We start from the raw sequence: 13895 nt of genomic DNA on the forward strand, positions 1-13895 counted from the left end.
AATGAACAAATACCAGTAATATTTTTGATTAAAATAGTACTGGTATTTGTCCATTATATAAAATCATCTTCCCTATTTAAAATAAAATTTCTTTCAGCTACTTTGATGAATATTTACTTGACCATACAGAACATAATTTGGTTTTGAAAGCAAAAAAATAACAAAATAAGACCAATAACTGATATTGTTTCCATATTTGATTTTTTTCATATAGTTACACACATTAATAAATTTAATTAACAGCAGAAGCATTATTTTATTAAATGCATTATTGAGCAGTTATAAACTATATAAACCTTCACCCTTTTCTACATACTACAGAACTAATAATAAAATCACAAATATAGATCAATGAATGCTGTATATTCTTTCTGTGTGAATATTTTGCTGTATATTGTTTTTATATTCTGTATTTTTTCATTAATGCATTTTTTTTTAATTCAAACTTTTTAGTGATCCTGTGGTATTTTTTAAATTCAGGTGAAACTGCTGAGTTGTAATTGCTAAATGGATGAAGAAATTGAACAAAGGGTATAGAACTGACACTAATTTGAAACCTTGTTTTTCATATTCAAAAGTGATGCATCATTTAAAGCAGGTCTTATTGCGATATTGTTGCGTTTGATACACAATAAATTCTATGTGATAATGTGCAGATAAAAGGTTTGTGAACTTCCTAAGTTGTTCAATATATACATATTTTAGATCTTGATTTTCTAGGTACTGTTTGACCTTTTACAGTCTGACTGGCTTAAAATAAACTTTTCCTTCTAAGGCCCTCTAAAATCTCTTTTTATTGTGGCACTGAGAGCTTCCATATCCCGTATGGGTAAGATCACTAAAAATTCTCACCACCTTTCTCTCCATTGTTTAAGACAGGGGTGCCCAAACTCAGTCCTTACATACCTGTTACCCACTCGATTCTATTTGCCCTTCTACTTACTCTAAATTCTAGTGATTCACTTTAGATTATTTCACATACACTGTTTCTCCATTATTCAATTGCTTCAATTACATACATGATTATGTCTCATATTAAAGATTATTAAAGTCTGGTTTTGATGTAATTGTCAGAAATTGTTACTCCCATAAGAATTATCATAGTTCACAAATTTTTCTCTACACTGTAGAATAAAATTGTGAAGGCTATTAAAATTTCCATTAAAACACTGACAGTTTTTATTATTTATCACGTTCAATGGATAGAACAGAATCTGGATTCACTTATTTCAATATGCTGTTATCCAGTGGAACAACAAGCTTCACAGTATTAGGCCTTATTGTTGGATCTTCACAGTGACCAATGAAAAAGGGAATGACACTGGGGTCTCCCTGTTTCAGAGGCACTCTGTTCACTGCCAGTATGAAAACAAATGGATGATTGATTGTGATGCTAGGTAAAGGAGTTTCCTCCTGTTTTTCAAGTGTGTATGATGTATTCTGCATATCCAGGGGAATAGATTCTGCTGCCGACACAGATTTACAAATTATTCCAGAAGGTGTAAGAGTAATCCTGGCATTTGTCGTCACTTTTGGATTATGGTGTAGATGAGGAGGAGCTGAGGAGACAAAAAATAAATGAAAATTAAACACATAATTAACATTAATTTGTACTCATTTATACAAAATAGTATCTCGTTTATACGAGAACATTCTTGTGTCTTTTGGGAAAAAAAATCTAAAGGAGCATATGTTCTGTCTTTTGTATTAATGAAGTACAACTGTTAAGACCCCAAGTGTCTAGGTGGGTAACATTTAGGATAGATTTGGATGCAGGTGGGTTTCTGGTGAGGGATATGGGAAGCGTGACACCAAGTTTGGTGCAAAAGAGATTTATTTTAAAATTGAATAGGTGACTAGTATGTATACAGGACACAAAAACACTCAAGGAAAAGGATCTTGAGCGGTGCCAAAGGAACAAAAATAACAAACAAAATGGAGCTGGCTAATAAAGTGAGGGGAAGCTGAGCTAACTACAAAACAAAACCCGAAACACTTGGTCTTCGGCGTCTTCTAACCCCCTGGCTAACCCTCACTAACTACCCAAAACCGTACAAGACAAAAAAGGCACTCACCGGTCCTAAACTAGTGTTTCTAATACAAAGACCAACTACGTGTACCCGTCAACCTTAACTAACCCTTTACACAAACGTTCACACACATACACAGGTGAGCTCCGAATACAAATAAGGGAAAACGAGAGTAGACACAAGGAATAAGGTACACAAGAGCACAGAGGTTTATATAACATGTTTGGGCAAGGTAATGGCAAACAAAGGATAATACACACAAACGAAAGTACAAGGAGATGAACACAAATCAACAAAGCAGAAGCTATACAGAAACACACACAAAGCGAGACGAAGCGGAAGCGAGACGAAACTGAGCCGAGCGAAAGGCCCCTTCATTCTGAAAACCCCCAAGTTAAATAGTGAAGAAGATGAGTTCTGATTGGTTGAGAAGCTGATTACGAATGATGTAATATGGCAAAGTGGATGAATTAATGAACCAATGTGGAGGGAGAGCAACCAAAGTCAGGAAGTGTGGAACATAGCAACAAAACAAACAAACGGACCACATTGGGACATAACAACTACACCGTGTCAGTAAGTATCCCCAGTTTAAACCCTTATTGTTTTTGCCATTTCTGTGACAAGTAGAAATGCCATGCAAGTAGAAACGCAATACTTTTCTCGTATAAACAAGATACTTTTTTTTTCTCTGTGGTGCTAAGAAGCTTCTGTAAATATGTGTCTTTCATTAATATTACACCACATTTCCTTGACCAAGTACACACCACCACACACATTTAATCAGTGTCAACTAGAGGATGCAGGAAAGCTGAATTTAAGCTTGTTTGGTTTTCTGTAGGAATGTGCTCACTGTGCTGTCTTGCACAGGTGTGTATTGCTGCGTGTTTCAGATTTCACAACACAAATGTCTTCATATACACTCGTTTTCACACAGTTAATCAAGCTTTTTGGAATAGATTTTAATCTTAATACAAATGATTATGATAGAACCGCCATAATACAAATCCTATTGTTCATTGAGCATCATAATTAACAAATATATATTTTTAAAAATACTTCACTTCAACCTTCAAATGGTGGCATTGTGAATTCCCAGCTCATCCAAGTTAAGTACATTGAAATCCCAGAATAGGACTGCAGTCTCACAACATTTCCACATTAGAGAAAATAATGATGCTCTGATAACTTACGTGTAAATATTTTCTCAGGGTGTATGTGATTAGTTGTAAGTGGGCAAACCAGCTCTGTTATAGTTGTAAAGTGCGGGATTATGATCTGCAAATCCTGCAAAGCCTCATTCAGAATCTCTTCCAGATTGATTTCATGCAGGTGTTTTTCAACAGTTTGCAACTTAAAAAATGAAAAGGCACCATAAATTACCTGAGAGCACTGAATACAAATTTTCAAAATGGTTGGCAAACACAAAAGATACAGGTCTTTCTTGTTTAAAGTAACAAATCTTTATTTGTCAAACACAAAATATTTTTATGACCTGACTATAATGGAGGACCTACCATAACATGACTGTACTGTGCTGTGCAATAGCTTCTATCCACAAGCAGTGCGATTGGCAAACACATTTAGCCATCCCCCTCGGACCACACCTACACCATCTACCTCATTATGATTTCTTATTTATTGCACATCTCCAGTCATTGTTTACATGTCTGCATTGTTTACATTCAAACCGTTTACTTGTTTGCTTGTACATTGTCTACTGTTTGTATATTGTTTGTATATTGTCTGCACTTGTTTACACTTGTTTTAAAAATCGAGAGACTTTCTGTAAGTAAGAATTCCTTTGTACCAGTACATGTACCGGTTACATATGGCAATAAAGTTCAGTTCTGTGTAATTGATCTAGTGATACTATATCCAAATATCTTTTATTCCTTAAAGGAGAGCATTGCTTGAAAATTCCAGCCTATTGTTATGTACAGTTGAGTATGAATTGCACTGAGATGCCTCTAGAACCTCATTCTCAATCCTTTAAAACTAAACACAGCACATAAGAAAGGAGACTTAGCCTGATTTTATTTAGGATGTAGGATCAAGAAGAGAAATTATAAGCTCTGGAGATGTTGAGCTTTGATCTTGCTCCAAATCAGACGGGTCTAATGATCTCCTATCTGAAACCATAGTGGATTCGGAGACAAGTAATTGCCACTGAACAAACTGTCATTCCTGTACAGTAGTTTACTTTTACAAACTGAAGTATTATATTATAGATTATGATGCTTTAGTAAAACACTTGAATCATATGATGCAATTTCTGTGTATTTGTACAAATATAGACATAAAAGGACTGTAGGAAGAGGACTTCCATTCACATCTATATTCATCTTACAGCACATACTTATTATAAGGGCACACCCCTACCTTTCTGACATCATCTGGCATCAAAATGCACAATCCAAGCTCATCTCCATTCAATGGCAGCTCCAGGGCCATGACATCACAGCCAGAGATTTTAATCTTCGTTGTTCGAAACTTGCCTATGCCTTTCATCACAATAATGTCAATTGCCTATTCAAAATTAAATAATAATATTTATTTCATTTATGAGAGCTGTTTACCAAACGGAATGCACTGTACATGAGTGAACACAATATATATAGAAAACAGAAAACACGCATTACAGTAAAGATTTAGAGTGAAAGCAAGAATAAGACAAAATCCTATATTGCAAGCCACAATAAAAAACTTTAACTAGGTTTTAAATAAATCACAAGCACAAAGTCTCTAAATTGTTAATAGGTCTGTGCTGGAAATTGATTTTGTGTATGGCTTTCCATTGACAATGATTACATTTAACTAAAGGTCAATCCAAAAAGTACTAGTACTATTGTACATGGAATGTACATGGAATGTTTCCATGCTGTGTATTTGATAAATAATGCTCATTGTGTTGATATTTACCTACATTTAAAAATAGAGATTATGAAAATGTAGGTGCTCCACCAGAGAAATTCTGTTTTTAAGTCCATATTCTCACTCAAATAATAATTTCATTTAAAAAAGCAACAGAAAAATACTATTATGCTTTCATCTGTATGCTGTCCTCTACACGTAGCTATAACTGTCATCTCCCAGATAGAACAGATATATCAAAGATTCGAGTGTGTGTCTGTTGAGAATATATCCCATACATACAGATCGATGGCTACACTAATAAGTGGGATTTTTAGATTAAGCCCATGAGTGTCATGCCCTGTACATCTAGAGGGCGCTGGTCTTCTGTCCTGTTCCTGGTTCCCTGTGATTATTCATGTCTTTCCGGTGCGTCTTGTTGTGTAGCCTATTTACTTCCTGTGTCTGCTCTGCTCCTCGCTCAGCTTGACGGTACAGATGTCCTGAGACCCGCCTAGCACCAGGTCGCTCCAAGTCCGTGGCGAGAGGGCATAGGTTTCTATATTGACATCGTCTGATCCCCTGAGCCCAGGCTAACTTCCGTGTTGCCCCCTTTTACTGCTACGCCTAAGGTCTCTACTGCTCTCCTTGTCATTCTACGGCTTGCCCTTCTGACATCCGTAACAATGAGTGTCTTCTATGCTTCTGCATAATTGAGTGACTTAAATCATTAAGTGATCAACAGAGCCATATTTACTTTGGATTGTCAAGTTAAAACAGGGATAATATAAGTATCCTTACATCTGGAAGTCATTGTAGGAACTCTTATTCGGACTATTCTAATTTACTTAACATTAGGTATAAAAGCATCCTTAGATGATTAGGATCCTTAGATCCTTAGATGCTTTAATTTCGTTCATAGGAATGGGACTGTGCTGCCAATCAAATTTCATTAAAGATGAGAATGATTTTACTTTCATATATTGTGTCTTGTGTGGCACAATTGCACAGTGGTTACCATTGCTGCCTTGCAGCAGTGAGGCCCTGGGTTTAATTTCAGACCTGGGTTGTTATCTGCCTGGAGTTTGCATGTTCTCCCCATGTTTTTATGGGTTTCCTCTCGTGCTCTGGTTTCCTCCCACAGTCCAAAGACATGCTGGCAGGTTAATTGGCTTCTGGGAAAATTGGCCCTGATGTTAGTGTGTGTCCTGTGATGGACTGGTGTCCCCTCCAGGGTGTACAGTATCCTGCCTTGTACCCGTTGCTTGCTGGGATCTGGCTTCCCTGCAAATGTGTATTTGACAAAGTGGTTCAAAAATGGATGGAGTGTCCTCTGTGTCCCCAGATATTCACTCCATTGAGCTAATTTAGGATGCCAATAAACAGCATTTAAACATATACATGCAAATTACTGCAAGTTAATGCATTGTGAAACAGACTGGGAAGCTGTAAGAAGGCATGCCTAGACTATGTGTAGATCTCAGTAATGCAGGAGTCAAAGATTTTAGCACAAAAGCAAGAATATTGTATTTTTGTGAAAACAATTTAATACAACCAAAGGCTTTTATATATATTATATTCTAATATTAGATTTATATATATATATTAAACTATCTTTAATAAACTGAGCATTTTTTCATTTTAATTATTTTGCTTTTACTGTTATTTAAAGTATTTAACTTGGGTACCATAGTTTGTCCACTTCATTTGCACAGGTGTTCAATAAGCCAAAATCATCCAGTAATACCTCGCTTATGGCTGTTTCTGTTAATGCTGATTCACCACAGCGATCTTTGTCCTGGCCATTTTTTAAATGAAATTCTTTTAATTTTCTGCATTTTACCTCTGTATGAGTGTAGCATTTATGTGACATGCATACTGGCCAGACATAAGCACCCAAACTGTACTCAGCTGTAATTGTGTATCCTGTTACTATTTGTACTATAGACAAGAAGCAATGAAAAATGGGGCACATGCTCTCAGCCAAAGAAAGTGTAGAGGTGTGTGTTTACTGTACAGTCCAGCCAGGGCTGCCTGTAATGGCTATCTTGCTTCTCTGTGTGATCTCAAATATTTAACTTATTAATATTCATATGAGAGACAGCCTGGCAGATGTACAGTAGCTCACCTCGAACATTGCTTAAATGTAAGAAAAAGCACTCCCAGGGAAGCATTTCTATTGAACTCCAACTATAACTACCTCTGTTCCCACAGTACTCCTTTCTCTGGAGCATATGCTACCAGTAATAGAGATGTTACTATGCTGGCAACTGATTGACTGGGAGAAAGAATCTTTAGGGCATGAACAATGCAATTTGGACCATATTGCATGATTAATCAAAGTATCTGTGTGAATCCAAAAAAATAAAGGATTTATTTAACATCCATACCTGTGATGGATTTCAAAGACTGGTTAAGATACATGTTTGAAAGCTATATCCGTGCACCATAAGTGATATAAGATGGCCTTTCCAATAATAATAACATACCTTTTCCAGGGTGAGAAATTGCTCTGTGTATATGCCATATAGTGGGGAATCCCAGAGTGCCTTCATGTCAATTCCAGCAACAGTTAGCAAAAAACTATCTTCAATATTTTGATAAGTCACAGCTTCATTAATTCTCCCTGAAAAGTGTAATAGACACATATTACATATGACTATCCCTTTATCTAAATGTCAAACAAATATCCAGGAACCTTGAGGAGAAACATCTCTGCATTTACCCTTTGTCCTCTCTTTCACCATTGCATTAATATGCTCTGCTGTCTTCACTGGGTCATCAAAGTTCAATGGTAAGAGATCAATTTTCTGCTGCTTCAGTAGTTTAATGTAATCCTGAGGAAAAAAAAATGATTCATCCATTTCAAAAGAATTTGAGACAACTATAGTATTTCCTATGAGCATGGCTGTATGTGTTGCATAAAATGATGTATGGAACCAAAAAAGCTGACATTTACTGTACATAATGTCCTGGAAAAAAATACAATACTGCCATGCAGGTGTCTGAAGAAGAAGGACATCACTGTCCCCATTCTTCCACAAAGAGCTGTGTTTTTAATTTCCAAACATTCCTTTTCAAAAGGAGTTCATCTCTAGGCGTGTATAACAGTGGATGAGTTTTTCTGACTTCTTGTCTGAAAGTGTAATTAATGCTACATGTGGGTGTGTGTATAGTCAACGGGGTGAGAAAACAGCAGAAAACAGAATGCGAGAAGATGAGAGGAGTGTTTTGTTATGGGGTACTGCCATGACTTCAGAGCTAATGCAAATCATAGTATTGAGCAGTAGTGTACTGCCTGAGGTCCCACTCTCTATCAATCATCCTACCTTGAAAAACAGAAAGAGAGATACAACTTCTGATAATACCTTTATGTGAACTTTTTTTATGTTAACACTTTTGTGTTCACTTTTCAAAGGCAGAAGCGTCATTAAAAAAGTACAAAGGTTGTCTGTGACTTGCCTACCTCTGAAGGTCGGAGATGCTCATTGTAGCACTGGAATTCTGCCTTGTCCACTTTGCTGTCTTTGATAGCCTTTTGGAAGGCATCATCAAAATGGATGGCTTTTCTTTCCAGTTCAGCACACTCTGGGGATTTCACATCCCACTTAAAAAGAAAAACAGGCATTTTAATATTCCTTACTAACAATTATTGCATGCATTTTATTCTAGAATGTAAAATGTCAGATTGAAAGTTAACATACTGCGATACAGGTTTTCTATGGGTTCCAGCAAGAACACTTTTGAACAATTTAAAGGACATTATTGGAAACACAAAAAAAACCATTTGTGGTATCAGTGGTCCTCAGTCCTAGCCATGAAAAGATAAGATCCCTTTATTGGCCATATACAATTTCTTGCATTAGGAATTCATCTTTTCACATACCCCAACTTGATCTCCATGAGACACACAGACAGGGAGAGAAGCTTGCCATCACAGCACAGGGTCAGCCATTGTACAGCACCCCTGGAGCAGTTGGGTTTAAGGGCCTTGCTCAGGGGCCCAACAGACTAGGATTCCTCTGCCAGCCAGCGGATTTCAAACGGCAACCTTCCAGCCACGGGCATAGATCCTTAGCCACAGTGCCACCGCTCCACCCAAATCCATTAAATGTTTTTTTTTGCAATGATAGAATTGAATCAGTGTATGGCTACATCGGTCTTAATCACGAAATTTCAAAGGCAAGTGTTAAAATGCGACCCATATGGACCCATATTTTTTCACTCCAGTGGCAGCGGTAAGGATCAGGTTATGTAATTTACAGATCCAGAATACATGAAGTAAAAATTATTCCACATCACTCAGCTCAGATTACTCAGTCTAAGGTAGAAAGAAAACTCAACAATAACTGAGGAATATTATAATCCTCTGTTCTCTTACTGCCACAGTGATTAGGTCTACTGAATAGAAAGAAACTGGCATGCCTCTTGCCCTTAAATGTGATATATTTTAGAAATGTATCAATAAGACAGCTAAATTACTCATTCAGGCAGCATGTTAGCAGCGTTTTAGGTTTCATTGCTATTTCGTAGCTCTTGTTTCCTGGAATTTAGTCGGTTGGAGCAGGTTCTGTGACTCTGAGATGAACTGTGATCCACCCAGGGAGAGAACCATCATGTGCACTCAGTCCTGCCTTGCTATCAAAGCTTCTGGGTTAGGCTCTGGGCTGCTGCTGCGCTCACCAGGAAACACTTCCTGATAATGGAGGGGTTGATGAGATAGTCATTCACTTGGTGTTTCAGAAGGCCAGTCTGTCCTTGGGCATTGGACAGACTTCAGTTGGCACAATTGAAGTTAAGAATATTCTCTTGCCCTTGAGGACTACATTGAGAAACTTCAGTGATATCTGAGGAACAGGCACAAACCATCAATATACTGTAGTCATGTTCAGATCCAGTTGCAGAGTGGACAGTAGTAGAACCAGATCATGAGAAAATGTGTGAAAGGAGGTCTGAAGCTTGACAGACTCTCCATTAAGACATGCTTTCAGAATTATTACCAGTATCAGCGACATAAATATTTTCACTAAACCTTTTTGTCTGACTTAATAACACCTGGTGCATTAAAGTCAGAATAGAGAGATTTTATGCTGGATTTTACATGCATTTTAAAAATACACTTGATTATTAATGTCAGTACAGAGAAATATATTCATTTTCACCAAAGCAGTAACCTTCTCAAGAGTCTCCCTGAAATCTGAAGTCATGATTGGTCTTCAATTTTCACTGCACTCACTGCATTTTCAATTCTTTGAATAATAAGGTGATTTCTGTTATATTTGGCAAATTTGCTTCATATTTTGGGAGAAACATGCTATTAGGATGTCTTCTGGGAAAACTGGCCCAGGTGTGAGTGTGTGTTTGCGTCTGTGTGTGCCTTGTGCTGGACTGGCATTGTGTCCAGGGTGTATCTCTCCTTGCATCTTTTGCTTGCCATGCTCTTAGTCCCCCCTGACCCTGAATTGGGTAAGGCAGTTAGAAACAGGATGGGTGTTTGGGTGAAAGGTGTGGTGTTCACAGATATTTAACAGATCGTATGAATATTGTAAATGTAATCTGACTATCAACTTGAATTTGAATTACATTTACTGATCTCTCTTGATGAAGCCTAATGTCTGGGATATTATTGAACCTACATTGAACCTTCATACAGTCCTGTCAGTTAAGGGGCATCTAGAACATTAGGATGACTGGAATTCCAGCACATTCAAAGGACTGAAGATTGAGAATGAATGAACTTCTTACTTTCAGCAGGTTCAACTTGCCAAGAGCAGCAACCAAAGCCACAGTGCAGTAGGTGATGTTTAAGACGTTATGCTCATCTGCAACCTGAGCAATAGCTTCATACGCTTGTATGAGTCTTTTCTGTATGTGTCGTCACTGTACTGAGCCATTTCTGGGAACTGCTGAGTAAAGCAAACTTAGAAAAAGTAAATGAAAAGGCAGATAACAATTTGTTAATATTATTAATGTAATATAGTATTAATAATTAATACATTATTGAAGAATAATATATGATGAAGGAGGCACCACGGCCGAAACGTTGTGTTTTCTTTCTTCTCTTTTCAGCATGGAATAAACCTATTACTTGCTCCTTTGCAGCCTACACATGCTGACACAGCTACCCACATGAACTAATAATAATATAATATTATTTTGTTACAATTATTAAGTATTCCTCAGTGTTCATTTTCCCAAATATATTTCTAATTATTGTTATTTTTTATCTTACAGCAGCTTCCTGAAAAACTACTTGTAATGATTTTTAGATGCCACTAGAATACATTTTCTAAACATTGCATATGATATATTCTATGATATAGAAGTTCAGTCTTCATAAGCTACTGAAACATTCACATTGTCAGTTAATACAGAAAGAATTCAAAATAAGCCTGATCAAAATAAATCCTTAAAACTGGTAATTTAATTAATTACCAGTTTAATTAACTGGTATATTCTCCCTTAATTAAATGTATAGAAATAAATAAAATATATTCATATAGTGATATCATGCAATGTTTGTATAGGAAACAAGTAAAAGTAAAGAGTACAATTCTTACCAGAATGTTGCTTGTGAAGTTTTTCTTGTAGTCCGGCTAAGAGAGACAGATGCTAGAATTGCTTTGAGGGCTCACTTTATAAAGCCAAGAGAACAGGTGGGCATGTCTCTCAGGGTAAAGCAGCTTAATGGAATTTCAAAACCCATAAAAAACAAGGTGTAGCTAAATGGAAATTCACTGGCAAAAGATCAATTAATAACCATTCATGTTTAACTATCACGTTCAGTTAAATAGGGTATGTTTCATTTCCAGCTAATAATAAGGCATAAAACCGTGAAAAATCACTTCTGGAAATCACACAAGAAATGTCCACTATTCACTACATATAATCATTATGCCTGCACACAAACCTGTTATTTGTGTAATTAAACAAATGAACGTCTTATATTGTAGTTAAATATATAATTCCATTTATCTAAAGGGAAAGAGACACAGCTAACCTCTTCCAAATGTTTCCTAAATTGACATAAATAGTAATATTTTAAAAGAAATTTTAGACTTTTTTTTTCAACTGGAAGGGTGCCAAAACATTTGCATGTGCCACATTCACCTTTTTATTTTTTTCAATCTGTTAAATTCAGCAAATAAATAGTAATTATACATTAAAATATGCAGAAATATGTCATGTTTATATTTATACCCTGCAGAGGTTGTGTTCTTCTGGCACTTAGAGATTCAGTGAAACATACATTTTGACCTTTGCATACAACTGTATATTTAAGGTAAATAGAATTATACTGATTTATCTATATGTTTAATACATTGCTACCCTTAAACATTTACAAAGATGTACCTTTGTGACATGTCCTACTTCCGATGTATTACATGCTGTTATAACACAGACCCTGATTTATATACATGTGTACAGTGTGATGAATTGGTTTGCAGATGGCTGAGTGTTGTTTGGTTGCTTGTGTTCTCTGAATCAGCCAATAGGGGTCAGTACTGCAACTAAAAGGTATACGAAGAAAGGTTAAAACAACATTAGGAGAAAAACACACTCTTTATTCATATGGTAAAGCATATGGCCACCAGTGAGTGTGTAAGAGCCTGCTTACCAGAGTGGTGATGTCACCGCCCATCCCTGTGATAGCAGGGGCTGTAGCCGCTGGGCTGAAGAGAGATCTTTCTACAGCTCAACAGGCTGGGTCCCTGTTGTGTGATGCTGGAAGGCCTGGGTTTGAGTCCCTGATAGTGGGGGGCTGACCTGATGCGATGGTGGTGAGGGTGCCTATGTGAACCCTGAAGTGTTACAATATTCATGATTATCATTTACTCAGAAAATGTTTAATTACAAACTATTGTAAGATTAGGACGTCACTTGAGTGTTGCATAAAAAATGAAGCATGTGAGATTTACCATTAATATATGCCTTTTCAAAGTTTAATTCAGTCTAGAGAACTCTGCATCCTGCTACAGTAGTTCTTTTACTAAGTGAACAAAATAGAACACAGAATTCTAACTGATATCTTATTACTGCATGTACTGTAGATGTTGATATACTGTAGATGTTGATATACTGCATCATAAAATCTCACACACCATTCCTTGATATAAATTCTGCAAGTTTCATTATGTGTCTTAAATTATGTCTCCATGCTTTAGATAAGATAAGATCACTTTATTAGCCATATACAATTTCTTGCATTTGGAATTTGTCTTCTCGCATAACCCAGCTCGCTCTCCATGAAACCCTACTTTATGCAACCCTACTTTTTGCAAGTGACTTTTGTGACTTTGGATGTAAAAAGTCTCTAGGTTTGCTTCCAAAGCACATAAACTCCACTCAAGAGCGTAATAAAATGGCGGATATCTACAGTAGTACATTTCTAGTAAACTCATTGCAGAATAGCTTTGTTTTATATGAAAACAATGATATATATTTTACTTTTTTGTTTTATCTCTGTATTTTTTTATGTTTCTGCAAGTTTTGCATGTTTTCTCTTCCCTGTCCTTCCAGCACAAAGCGCCAAACAAAGAAATTCAGAGAAACTGTGACTATATTTTTAAATGTTAAAATATACGTTATTTTATTATATATCTGATATATTTCCTGATTAATGACATCTACAGGATTTACTCTCTATGTAGTATTATACTGTACATTTGAATTGAAGAGAGATTAATTTAAAAGAAATTGGACTGCCCGGGAGCCTGCTGGCTTGACATTGACTCGCCATGATTTTGCAGACTCATTTCCCTCTCCCCTCTTCTATCAAAAGCCCCTTTCCCCTTTCCCCTTGCTTCTCTTCCTCTCTCCTTGCTTTGCCTTCTACCTTCCTCCCCTACATAAAAGTGGCAATAAATTATTGAGCTCCAGGTTCAGTCTCCTGCCTCTCTTCTCACACAGCTGTGTGTGCGGAGGGAAACTAGGGAGGATCGCTACAGTATTCTGCTGTGTGTTGTGTTCATCTTTGTATCATGTTTACCTTTGTGTGTACGGTAGCAGTGT

The sequence above is a fragment of the Atractosteus spatula genome, assembly GCF_055471065.1.
Source record: "Atractosteus spatula isolate fAtrSpa1 chromosome 16 unlocalized genomic scaffold, fAtrSpa1.hap1 SUPER_16_unloc_1, whole genome shotgun sequence".
Lineage (NCBI taxonomy): Eukaryota > Metazoa > Chordata > Actinopteri > Semionotiformes > Lepisosteidae > Atractosteus > Atractosteus spatula.